The 14524-nt window shown below is 35.0% G+C and overlaps 1 protein-coding gene across 6 annotated transcripts in view; it reads right to left on the reverse strand.

Annotated features, from left to right (window-relative positions):
• Positions 1 to 14524, reverse strand: part of LOC101882067 (uncharacterized) — a 180420-nt gene that overhangs the window by 49911 nt on the left and 115985 nt on the right. The window contains exon 1 of one of the 6 annotated variants that reach the window (XM_073920160.1): positions 9052 to 9242. The exons of 4 other annotated variants lie outside the window; for them this stretch is intronic. The gene's annotated coding sequence lies outside the window, so the exon portion shown is untranslated. Of the gene's footprint in view, positions 1 to 9051; positions 9243 to 14524 lie in introns of those variants that run through there. One more of the 6 variants, XM_073920158.1, reaches the window with a different exon arrangement.

A 14524-nucleotide genomic window follows, 5' to 3' on the forward strand; every position in this document is an offset into this window, starting at 1 on the left:
TAAGCTGTCTTAAAAAAATATGAAGTAAAATATTAATTACAACAAAAGGGGAGGGGGTGGGATAATTCTGACTTCAACTGTATACTGCTAAAAACAATAAATTTGGTATTACATTGTGTTGTTTAATTGTTCCCTTATTATTTTTTAGCAGTATATAATCACAGCAAAATTTAATAATATTGATATTAATTCATATTAATTTCAATATTAATAATTGAAATAAGGAATTAAGCATCATATAATGTTCTTAGACATACACTCACCAGACACTTTATTAGGTAACCTTACTAGTATCGAGTTGGACCCACTGCCTTAATCCTTTGTGGCATAGATTTAACAAAGTACTGGAAATATTTTGGTCCATATTGACATGATATTCTCTGTAAAGCCTAGAGATGAAAATCCCAGTAGATCAGCAGTTTCTGAAATACTCAGACTAGCCTGTCTAGCACTAACAACCATGTTCAAAGTCACTTAAATTACCTTTCTTCCCCATTCTGATGCACAGTTTGAACTGTAGCAGATCATCTTGACCAGCTGTCTACATGTCTAAATGCATTTGCTGCCATGTGATTAGAAATTTGTGTTAACGAGCAGTGTGACCCTTTTAAAGTGAGTGTGAGTTCTGCAGATAACTAAAAACAACACAGTAAGGATACTATTGATAGTAAAACAACATAGTAAAAGGTGCCCATTATTTATGTGCCTGAATTACTTTTACAAATTAATAATAATGGTAGTATTATTATGACTAATGATTAGTTGTAGTAGTAAACTGTTGTCATTATTATTATTATTATTTTTTTTTTTTATTATTATTATTATTATTATTATTATTATTATTAGTGAGTTGTTGACTTAAGAACAAATGTGGTCAGTTAAGTACAATTTACAAATTAATTGTTTTTTGCAGTTTGTGATTGGCTTTACCAGGTTAGCCAATTAAATTTAGCTTGTTCACCAATCAAAAACAAGTACAGCATCTTTCATGTGATGATTTTTCTTTCAAAACAACAGTTTACTCAACTTCATTTAGAAGTAGAGTAAAAAGTATGATATTTTGCTTTGCAATTTAGTAAAGTAAAAGTAAAACTTTCCTAAAATAAACATATAGATAAAGTACAGATACCTAAAGTTCTATAAGTTATTATTATTTATTTTCATTCATTTATTTATTTTCTTTTTGGCTTAGTCCCTTTATTAATTTATTAATTGCCACAGTGGAATGAACCGCCAACTTATCCAGCAAGTTTTTATGCAACGAATGCCCTTCCAGCCACAACCCATCACTAAGAAAATAATATATTATTATTATTACTTAGATAATAATATATATTATCCTGAAATACATATGTAGTTTACAGTACTTTAGGACTGTGTGTTCATTGGTCACTTTTAATAGCTTGTAGTCAGGGAGAATATAGTGCTAAAAAATACGTTTACATCTTGACTCTGGCTTTGTGTTAAAGGCAAGGAATAGTTTATTTGCCTCTTTTTATAAGAAACCTTGCTGTTCCCACACCCAGTGTGGTTAAAAGAAAGCCAGTTCATTTGTTTTTAAATGAACTGATTGGCTCAAAGCAGCAAGAGTGCAAAGACGATGACATTAGTTAATCTCTTCCTCCCAGTTTATCTTTTTATAGAAGGAGCCACTCGTCTCGTGCAGGTCAGGATTGTGCTTTTCTTTCATCCTCCCCTCGCTTTAACGCAGAAAGAATGAAAAAGTGTGTGTGTGAAGCAATGTGGCTCATGAAGAGCTAATTTAAAGATGTGGGCAGCTCAGAGCTCCTGACGTGTCCCAAACCCTTTCTTTAGACCAGCTTTCCCCCCCACACACACAGTTAATGGCATTATGAGCTGCAGTGGAAACGTGTCGCACTGAAGGAAAAGACAAACTGAGGCTTTTTACAAACTTTCCCATGGGAATGGTGTTTATGACCACCGGTTCCTGCTTTAAGACGCAGGTCCACTGTTATCGAGGATTCACTGGGAAAGATTAAAAAAAATAAATAAAAAAAAAAGGTTATTTTGAAATTTTTTTTTGTTTTTTTTTTTGTTAAATATTTCAGTCAGTAAAATTTAAAGAGGACAGGAAGCAAAGAGAGGAAAACAAGAGGCCCAGATGAGCTTTGTTAGTCTCTGTGGTTTCCATAGTAATGTAGGGAGCTTGTTTAGGTCAAAAGTCATGTTTATTTGTTGAGTCTGACATCAGACATCACATTTCTCAGGTCCAAATGCTCAGATGCCAAAAGTAAAAACAAAACATACATACACTCATTGCTTGTTAACGCAAATTTCTAATTAGCCAATCACATGGCAGCAACTCATTGCATTTAGACATGATCAAGGCGATCTGCTGCAGTTCAAATCGAGCATCAGCATGGGAAAGAAAGGTAATTTAAAGGAACATTCGGTTGGTAGGCTCAGAATTTATCATCAACAACATGAAAGCAAGGATTCATTCGGTCTTGTATCAATGGTTCAGGCTGGTGGTGTTAGTTTAACGATGTGGGGGGATATTTTCTTGGCACGCTCATTAGTACCAATTGAGCATTGTGAGCGCCACAGCCTGCCTGAGTATTGTTGTTGACCATATCCATCTCTTTATGACCATCTTCTGAAGGCTACTTCCAGGAGGATAACGCGCTATGTCATGAAGTGTGATCATCTCAAACTGGTTTCTTGAACATGACAATGAGTTTACAGTACTCAAATGCCCTCCACAGTCACCAGATCTTAACCCAATAGAGCACCTTTGGGATGTGGTGGAACGGAAGATTTGCATCATGGATGTGCAGCCGACAAATCTACTGCAATTGTGTGATGTTATCATGTCAATATGCACCAAAATCTCTTTTTTAAAATCTCAAAATTGTTAAATCTATGACATGAAGGATTAGGGCAGTTCTAAAGGCAAAAGGGGGTCCAACTCCGTACTAGTAAGGTGTACCTAATAAAGTGGCCGGTTGAGTATTGATTTTATGTATTGTTTTCTTTGCACTTTGGTGCAACTTTGTTTTTGTTTTTCAATGTGTAATAGAAATACATTTTGACTTGACTTTTATATATCATTGAAATATTGGTGTCTTGGCTGCAGCAAGTCTATAGGTTGTAGTTACACCTTAATTTCAAAAAATATTTATTTTAACGGGATTGATATGGCTAAGTAGTTGTCATGATTGCATATTTAATTTTCTCAATTCAAATGAATAGATTTTTGAACAGTATTCCATACATTATAGCAACAGTAATAAATTCATAACTTAAAATAACTACAATACAGTCTTCATAGTGAGTGAGCATCTTGTTCTTGTTTAAATGCTCCATTTATATAAGCTACACTCCCCCACTAGGAGTGAGTACACAAGCCTTAGGGCCACAAAAGCACACCACCGGCACATAGTTCACGCACTCGCCTCTTTAAAGCCCTTTAAAGGCTCTTGTGCCTGAGCTGCATAGAAATCAGCCCAAATTAACTACAACATTTTAAGAAAGGGCCAATTAGGAGAAGGAAAGGAAACAATGGGACATCAAATATAGTAAGCGGCACGTCCGTCCTCACCAGATCACACCGGCTGCCTGGCAGACTGTCCTTTTCAATACAACTTGACCTATTTTCCAAAACATGAAGGTTGTTTTCCGTCAAGCTCCATTGTATGTTAACCCAATAAAAGAGCCACTGGAGCCTAATTTGGACCGACTTCTATCTCAGTTCACGCTTCTTTAGAAGTATGTTGCTTGAAAGGAATTATTAAAGTTTGATTGAGTGTGGCAATTGATTGGATGGCCCATATTGATCACTAGAAGGTGAAGTGATGGAGGTAGACACTTTCTCTTCAAAGACAGAGCAGATGTCTATTCAGCGCTATTTTTTAAATTCTCTCCCTTTGAACAAACGGCCCACAGTGTCATGAGTTTTTCATGACGATATTACCGACACGAGGTAGATCTAATCCACGAGTCCATTGACTTAATAGGACAAAGGCTAGAAAGAACTCATGAATAAAAATGAGGGGGGTTCTGACAACCCTTAAGGAACCTAAACCTTTCCAATCATAGTAAAACTCCTTCATCTTCAACCTTGAAACGCCCCAATCACAAATGGTTACAATCTAAACAAACGTACATCTAAAAGTACAGTTTACTCAAACACTCTATAAAATTCTGATTCAAATATAAACAAATCAATATTGGGGCTTTTTTTTATTATTAAATTGCAATTACACTTCTTAACCCAACAGTTGAGTTTCTCCATATCTGACAAACATATGCTGTGTTATGAGTGTAAAAGAATTGGGTTATGTTAAACCTGTATTCAACTATTTTGAATAATGTTTTACCTACTTTTCTCAAACCAGTGTTGGATACAACTAAATAAAAGTGCAAACTAAGCTGTTTTTTTAATTATTAAAAATAAATTTATTTATTAAATATATGTGTGCTATTCATGAGCAATATCAAACTCATAGCAGTGCAATATGGCTGTATATTAGCACTGGTTGGAGGCGTGCGTTGTGTCCTCAGTATCCCATTAGTGACAATTTAGATATATCGTACTTGCTACAAGTGTGATATTGCATTTATACGGCAGTTTGACAGCATAATCATTTCTATAAAAAGGAAAATCTAATCTTTTTGAATGAGGAACTACTTCCTCTATTCATTCACATCTGCAGCTGATGTCAGAACAGCTGAAGCTGTTATTACTTCACAAATGTCACTTAAGAGCTAGTGTTTGAATGATTCTCTAGCGTAATGTCTAAAGTAAAGAGAAAACCAGTGATTTTGTTCACATTTTAAGATATAAGACTGAACAACATGCCATCAGTCTAAAGTCATTTCCCAGTATTTCTATGTTGCAATCGAGATATCACAATAGTTGACCTTGAAAACGCCAAAGATTACTACCAGATTACTGTTTTATTTGCGATAAGAAAAAACACTAAACAAATGCGGGCATTTCTTCTTTCTTTTTGTTTTACTGAACTAGTCTGCAGTAACAAAAACAGAAGACTCATTAGATACAAACAGATAACCAACCAAAAAAGTAACTCAGGGTTATACAAAGACTGGCCAACACAAAATACATACATATGAATCCCATTACTTTTAACACACTACAATTACAATGGTATAAATACAGCACTGCAACATAAAAGAGAGGTCGACTTAGAATTTCACTCACCTATTTTATAATATTTTGATCAACTGTAGTATGAAAATATGCTGATCTTTCTCTGCTAAGTGCTTATTATGCAGTCTCTGTCACCACCTTGTGGATGGACAATGTCAACCATCTTTGCTCTGCTCAATGACAGGCTGATAAACGCTGACGCATTGCATCTCAGAAATTAAAAATATTTAAAATAGGCACTATCCTCATAAATAAACTGCATAGATGCAATCTAAAAAACTACATTCTAGCCTTGAAAGCCTCAAAAGTACATTTTGTTGTCCAACAGCTGCAATATTTGTCAAACTGTAGTGAGTTTATTGATCTACTGGCACTCAATGTGGACAGAGTAACACAGAAGGGTGAGGAGGCTGTACGAGTTCTGATATTACAGAATATTGCATGGCTATCAGCCAATCAGATTGGAGAACTAGACAGAACTGTTGTATAACTAATGACATCCCTATGAATTATATGAGCAAAACATTTTTTAAATATATTTATTTTTATTTTTATTTCAGCTCACAATTTTTACGAGAAAAAAACAATACATAAGGAAACAATTAAACGAATACACCCATTCCCACCATCAGCAGAACAATAATTAAGTAATTCCAGTCAACTGGAAGTGTTGAATCGGCCTGGAAGAGGACAGAAAAATCTCCAATAATCACAGCAGGAGAACTAAAGAAGTTATTTGGTTCCTCTGACAAAACTACAATCCAAACTCACCAACATCACCACAAAATGTTTGTAAGAGTTTCAAGAAAAAAAAAGCCTCTACTCTCATCCAAAACCAAACTGAAGAGTCTTTAGTTTTCTCGATAATATTTTAAGCAAAAGATTAAAAGGTTAAACTATAAACCTGTTTTATTTCCAGCCTTCCTTGCTCATATTTACAAGAGATGACACTATTAGTGGAGGACACTTTAATATAAAATCATTTTAACAAAACAACAAGTTGCATTGATCGAAAACAATTACTGGAATTGCTCATTATTAAACTCCTCACATGATAGCATCATGACGATGTCAAATTCCATGCATATTTCTGCTATCATGGTTAAATCCAGTTTAATTGCTTTGTCTGGGGCGACCTTCTAATACTGATGATTTTTGTTTTGGGAAATGGACACACTTCATGAAAGGCACACATGGCTCATGGCTTACCTCATCCACAAATCCTGTCTTTAAGACAGAGTTTCCCTCTTAAAATCATTCTCTAAAGTCATAACTAATCTTGTGGCACGCTGTGCAGCTGAGGAATGTGTTTACTCACACCAAGTGGGTTTGCCAAGGGTTTCATTAGACAAAACCCAAGGCAAAAAAAGCATTATTCGAAGGCTAGTTTGAAAAAAAAAAGACAAAGAAAAAAAATGAATCGTGGGAATATTCTTACATGATGGTTTGCACTCATTTAATAAACCTCATGTTGCTCTGAACCGTTATGCGTTTTGTCTTTGTGGATTCAAAAAGATGATTTCTTTCAAATCAATGGTCAGTGCTGCCAGTGCCATCTTCAAAATATAGATCTTGAGAAGTAAATTACAGTAAATTTCACTCAAGCTTATATTTTGAGGAGGGGGGGGGGGTGGTATCGATCAATTTTGTAATATTAACCAGTTAAATGCAATTCTGGGTGTGTATATAAGATGTTACCAAAGGTAAGAAGGAGAGTGAACAAGTGAACACCTCTCTCTCACTTTCAGGCATGGTGTTATGTGCTCAGACAGCTGTGTGAAGTTGGAAACCTGCAGTGATGTGTGCAATTATTTATCCACCTGCTTGACACAAAAGCACATTTTAACGCATCGGTTATGCCATGTAATACATGTTATGCATTGCATGACCATATCAATAATCATCATATACTGTACTGTATATCATTCATTCATTCATTTTCTTTTCAACTTAGTCCTTTTATTAAGTCACAACAGCAGAATAAACCTTATCCAGCATATGTTTCCAGCTGCAACCCATCACTGGTAAACACCCATATACTTCCATTCACACATATACACTATGGACAATTTAAATTTACCCAGTTCACTTATACTGCATGGACTTGTGGGGAAACTGGAGCACCAGAAGGAAACCCAAGTGAACAGGGAAAGAGCATCCAATATCCACACAAAAATGCTAACACACCAAGCCAAGGCTCGAACCAGCGACCTTCTTGCTTTGAGGTGAGATTGCTACTCACTGTGCTACCGTGCTGCCCCAATAATATATATATATATATATATATATATATATATATATATATATATATATATATATATATATATATATATATATATATATATATATTATATACTTATATTGTAGATTATAATACTATAATACTTATCTATTTATTGTAACACTGTTTATTGAAAATGTTATGCATAGAAACACCAGTGCTATAACCGTCAAGGTTAATATGTCAATACTTGCCAATAAAGCCTTCCCCAAATCAGGACCAAACAATTCAATACCCTCCCCTCAACACGTTTATAAAGTTTAAACTTTTCAGAATTCCTCAGCATAGTGATTACTGTACATGCAATAAAATAATTTAATTTCATTCTTCTGTAATTATTATTAAAATATCAGGAGACAAAAATCATGCAGAGCTAATCATTGTTTTGTCCTAGAATTATGTACGAACTGTTCGCCTTTCGGCTTTTAAAAAATGACCCGATCCTCAAATCGATTTTGCATGAAGAAACAACTTCATCTTCATCACAAACTCTATGAATGGCTAGGTTTTCTCCCATCAGTGTGGAGCTTTTTATCAATGTTTAATCAGTTGGCAACACTCTTTTTTTAACTAAAGTAAAAGGTATATTTTATAATGCTAATAGTACCCGCGTAAGTGCGTAACATTTTTAGCAAGACAGTATTCATAAAAGGTAAAGCAGAAGATTATTATTGTGTGTTTGTGTCTGTTGTAGTGTGCATGTGTGTGCCAGAAGTGGTGTAAAAATAGTATAGTAGGTTAAAGGACAACTGTTGTAGTCTTCTAATGTTGCAGTCATTTTAGGAATTGTCACCAAAGTTTTAGATAAAAAAATATATATAGTTTAGGTTTTTGCTTCTGTTAAAATAGTTCCCAGGTCATTCTGACCCATAAAGTCAACAGGAGGGTTAATGTTCAGTATTGTAACATTCACAGACCTTTCATTCATTCATTTTCCTTCAGCTTAGTCTCTTCCTTCAGGTCACCACAGCGGATTGAACCGCTAACTATTCTAGCAAATGTTTTACGCAGCGGATGCCCTTCCAGCTGCAACCCAGTACTGGGAAACACCAATACACACTCATTTACACACACTACGGAAAATTTTGTTAATTCAATTCCCCTATAGCACATCTCTTTGGACTGTGGAGGAAACCGGAGCACCTGAAGGAAATTTACATGAACACCATACAAACTCCACACAGAAATGCCAACTGACCCAGTCAGGACTCAACCCTGTGATCTTCTTGCTGTGAGGCGACCGTGCATTTTAATGATAATCTATAAAGCATAAAATGACATACAAAAATGGTATCCAAAAATCCCTCAAGTCAACCTCAGTGTCTATTACAGTATATCCTACCAACGAGGGTCTCAAAGTACCATCATATACACTCACAGTAGTAACAGACCACTAACAAAGCACAGAGCCGGTGCTTGAAAGAACACAAACACACAAGCACACTCTCACACACACAATATGCATGTTGACAGAGGCTAATGAACGTTCTGCGATCGACTGCCAAAAGCCGTGAGAACCACTTCTCAAGCTTGTGCTGTCCTGCTGGGTCCCCGCTGCGCAAATGAGCATCGTGACAATATATTTCAGCACAGGAACACAAACTTAATCATAAAACTGAGAATAGAGGGCCTTCACCTGATAGAGAAAAGAACACTTCTCCACCTCATCAGAAACAAACAGGGATCCTCTGCTTTTGCCAACAGGCCCTGCAACCAAGGGAACTGACAATTATTGGGCCGGAGAATCAGTTATAGGAAACTAGACACCAGCAATTCAGCCAATTAGCTTATAAGGGAATAGTACCGTTTCATTTCCTCAAACTGAATGGCCTTTTCAAAAGACCAAGAATAGCCATGAGGGTAGCTCATGCTTGACTTATAATCAAAACCCAGACTCTACTCTTTATTTGCTTGCTTTGACAGAACGTACTGTACGTCTCAGTGAGTTTGTTTGAGCTTTGTTTGTTTAGTTGGTAAGTCTATGGGAGAAATTCATTCAACAGTTCAGCTAAATTCACGGAAATAGCACTACAGTATATTTAGGTTGTTAGACATATTGTGCTCAGCATATTTAAATACTGTGAAAAGATATATACTGTGACTTGATACCCCACAAAATGACTGTTTACTACTATTGGATAATACTATATAACTACATAGATAGATAGATGGATATACAGTGGACACACACACACACATATATACACATTTATATATATATATATATATATATATATATATATATATATATATATATATATATATATATATATATATATATATACATGCATATACACTCACACACACACGCGCACGCGCACACGCACACGCACACACACACGCACACACACACACACACACACACACACACACACACACACACACACACACACACACACACACACACACACACACACACACACACACACACACACACACACACACACACACAAGAAAATAAACTCTTACCAGCCACTTTAATAGATACACCTGTCCAAGTGGTCGTTAACACAAATTTCTATTCAGCCAATCACATGGCAGCAACACAATGTATTTAGGCATGTAGACAATCTGCTGCAGTTCAAGCCGAGCATCAGAATGGGGAAGAAAGGTGATTTAAGTGACTTTGAACATGGCACAAGTTTTGGTGCCAGATGGGCTGGTCTGAGTATTTCAGAAACTCCTCATCTACTGGGATTTTCACGCAGTCATCTCTAGAGTTTACAGAAAATGGTCGAAAAAGAGAAAATATCCAGTGAGCGGCAGAAATGCCTTGTTGATGCCAGAGGTCAGAGGAGAATGGCCAGACTGGTTCCAGCTGATAGAGAGGCAACTTTAACTCAATTAACCACTCACTACAGCCAAGGTATATGCAGAAGAGCAGAAGACCACACCGGGTGCCAATCCTGTCATCTAAGGACAGGAAACTGAAGTTACAACTCACACAGGCTCACCAAAATTGGACAATAGAAGATTGGAAAGCATTGCCTGGTCTGATGAGTCCCGATTTCTGCTGCGACATTCGGATGGTAGGGTCAAAATTTGGCATAAACAACATGCAAGCATGGATCCTGTCCTGTTATGGTTCAGGCTGGTGCTGGTGGTGTAATGGTGTAAGGGACTGTTTGCTTGGCACACTTTAGGCCGATTAGTACCAACTGAGCATTTTGTCAACGCCACAGCCTACCTGAATATTGTTGCTGACCATGTCCATCCCTTTATGAACACAGTGTACCCATCTTCTGATGGCTAATTCCAGCAGGATAACGCACCATGTCATAAAAGTGTGAATAATCTCAAGACTGGTTTTTGAACATAACAATGACTTTACAGTACTCAAATGGCCTCCACAGTCACCAGATCCAATTCAAGAGCACCTTTGAGATGGGGTGGAACGGAAAATTTGTATCATGGATGTGCAGCCGATAAATCTGCAACTGCATGATGCTATCATGTCAATATGAACCAAAATCTCTGAGGAATATTTCCAGTACCCTGTTGAATCTATGCCATGAAGGATTAAGGCTGTTCCAAAGGCAAAAGGAGGTCCAACCCGGTACTAGTAAGTGTAAGTAATAAAGTGGCCAGTGAGTGTGAAGATTCAAAAAAACTCTAAATGTAGTCTGAAATTTTTTTTTTTTTTTTTCAAAAAATTAGAATTATTATCAGGCTCCTGTGTGCAGGTTAAGTAATTTCACTTTTACAGCAAAGGATAAGTCTTTTTCATGGTCTTTAAAGTGAAATAACTCAGCATAAACAAAGGAAGCTAAGAAAAATTTTCATTTTCAATGAAAATTTCAGATGACGTTTAGAGGTTTTTGCATTTGAACTCTTATACACATACATATAAATGCATATATATATCCTAAATTTTGCAGAAATTGTTAATTAGTTAAAAAAAACAAAAACAAATCAAAACTTAAAAGGGTTTGCCTATTGGACAGTTTATTTAATAAGTATCTCTTAACAAAACAAATTAATGCTAAAAATAAGTGAGAGCCAAGAATTTACCATCTAACTGCTTTAAAAAGAGAGTTTAAACATAATATAATAAAACATTATCTATATAATATTTAAAGAAATGTACAACTATTAATATAATATCATGTGCGTGTGTGTGCATGCATGTGTGTTTGAAATTCAAAAAAAAAAAAAAAAAAAAAAAAGGGAAACAAAGACATTTACCACCTGTCCAATACACAAATCTCTTCAGCCATTAAAAGTCAAGCACCAAGAGGAAACAGAAATCACCATTTCTTAAGGAGGCAGCATTTGTGATCTTTTTTCCTGTTCTGCCCAGTTGGCGTCTCATGGGTCTGATCTCCTACGGTAGACAGCAGCAAGCTGCTACATACTCAAGTTGCCAAAGGTCTTCCAGTCGCCTTGACCCCGACTGACACCCGATCCCCCTGAAGCCATCTTTTATTCCTCCTTCAAGAAGCAACATTAGGATCATTCTTACACCCCTGCTGTTTGCTTGTGCTGACCTCCAAGCCTAAGGGAATCCAAGGCCAACAGCCGAATAAACGGCAACAGTCGGTTTCTAACAATCAGCTCTTCCGGCATCATTTTTGAAATGGTGAGATGGAGGGTTAAACCGATTGGTGCCTGGGTTGCTGTGTCCCGTTCCGGCTTTTGTCTGAATTAGTTCAGGATCACTGGTGCTGCCAATGGCCTCACAGCAATGCATTCTTTCATTCAACATCTGTCCCTGAGCCTATAGGCGAAAATCACAGCAAAGTCAACAGTTTCATATCATTTTACAAGTTTCACCTTTACATTCTTTTGTTTAACATCTGTCCTTCAGCCCACAAGCAAAAATCACAGCACAAAATAAATAAATAAATAAATAAATAAATAAATAAATAAATAAATAAATAAATTCAGCCAGACAGTGTCAGCAGTTTCATAACATTTAACAATGTCACCTGAGGGAAAAATCCTTTTTTTGTCATATTCCTTCAGCAGGGATATATGACCCAAAATGTTCCCTTTTCCACTCAAATTGACATGACTTATTATTTTCATGCATTATCAAGAAAATTATCAAATCAATCTGATCTTCAAGGTGTGATGACTAGGAAAACCACAGCAGATGAAAAGATATTTTGGGCTTTAGACTCTGCGTCTGAGTGAAAAGTGCAAAAGTTCCTTGTAAATGAAAGAAAAGTAGAAAAAAAAATAATTTAATTTCATTCATTAATATTATGGTGCAGGATGATGACTACATCAAGTGATTACCACGGTTGCATCACATTGAGTTCTGACTAGACCAAAATAAACAAAATTAGCCATATTGTGTTATTGAGTGCGTGCGTGCGTGCGTGCGTGCGTGCGTGCGTGCGTGCGTGCGTGTGTGTGTGTGTGTGTGTGTGTGTGTGTTTGTTTTCCAGCACTGAGGGTTTAATCTCAGCATTGTGTTGCAGCTGTAAGGTCATCTGCTGTGTCCAACAATTGTCAGACAAGTAATTTAGGGTTTATTCCACTGTGGCGACCCCTGATAAATAAGCTGAAGGAAGATAAGTGAATTAATACAAATTAATATGCCAAAGAAAGGTTGAAAGGGGTTTTCAACAGCCAAAATTTTAATTTGACAGATTTGAATCCTGTTTATTTTGATTTCAGTTTAAATTATTGATGACAGATAAAAAATATTTAAGGATCACATTGCAACATTTAAACTTCTTAAACCTTGTCACTACATTGTCCAGCAAGAAGTTTTTAATAACTTAAAATATACTAAAAAGTTGTATGATTACTTATTCTTTTTTTATTATAAATTGATCACTACCTTTCATGAAAGATGTCCTAAAACAATTGAACAGCTCCTATTCTTTTACTAGGACAATTTTGAAAAACATTATTGATTCACTTCAAATATTGACTACTGTATACACATGCAGTTAAAGTCAGAATTATTAGCCCCCCTTTTAACTTTTTTCTCTTTTTTAAATATTCCCTAAATTATGTTTAACCGATCAAAGACATTTTTACAGTAAGTCTGATAATATTTTTTATTCTGGAGAAACTCTTATTTGATTTATTTCGGGTAGAATTAAAGCAGTTTTAAATTTTTAAAACCATTTTAATGTCAAAATTATTAGTCCCTTTAAGCTTTATTTATTTATTTTTTTGATAGTCTACAGAACAAACCATCATTATATAATAACTTGCCTAATACCCTAACCTGCCTAGCTAACCTAATTAACCTAGTTAAGTCTTTAAATGTCACGATAAGAAGTGTCTTGAAAAACATCTAGTAAAATATTATTTACTGCCATCAGGGCAAAGATAAAACAAATCAGTTATTAGAAATAAGAAATCAGTTATTAGAAATGAGTTATTAAAACTGTTATGTTTAGAAATGTGTTGGAAAAAACCTCAATTGTATAAAATAAAATAAAAATAATCTGTCAAACTGAATGACAACATATTTACCCATATTTTCATTTATTTCCATAAAGATGATTAGAAAAATTTAATAATTTGCATTTAATATGCTGTTTATTGTTTAATATTCTGTGTAAACAAAAACAAAAAAAAGTAAACACTTTTGTCAATTTAATTAGATGTAATTTTGGTCTCAAATCTCATCTATGACCCTAAAAAATATCTGTGATTTCAACAGCAAAAAATAAATGAATAAATAAATAAATAAATAAATAAATAAATAAATAAATAAATAAATAAATCTGTAAAATGCTAAATTATATGTAAAAAAATTGTAATCTTTACTGTATATATTTTAAAAAATGTTTAATATATACAGTGAATATATATTACAGTAAATATAACTTGGTGAATAATACAGTGAATAATAATTCTTTCCCAGAATTTCCTGCAAGAAACTTCACTTTTTTATGCTTTTTGTTGACATTACTATTAACCTTTTTAGTTTTTTTTTCCCACCAGTGATGTACATACAAGTTTTATCACATCTACTGTTGATAAATAATGTTTATTCTCATCACCATATTTTTATGGTTGGGTTAACATGCATGTCTGTGTAAAAAAAAAAACATGTGATGTGTAGATTTTGGTACTTCAAAGCAGTAAAAATTAATGAAATACGGTAGCTTATTGTAAAAATGTAAAATTATTTAACAGTT

Source organism: Danio rerio, chromosome 13 (genome assembly GCF_049306965.1).
Source record: "Danio rerio strain Tuebingen ecotype United States chromosome 13, GRCz12tu, whole genome shotgun sequence".
Taxonomy (NCBI): domain Eukaryota; kingdom Metazoa; phylum Chordata; class Actinopteri; order Cypriniformes; family Danionidae; genus Danio; species Danio rerio.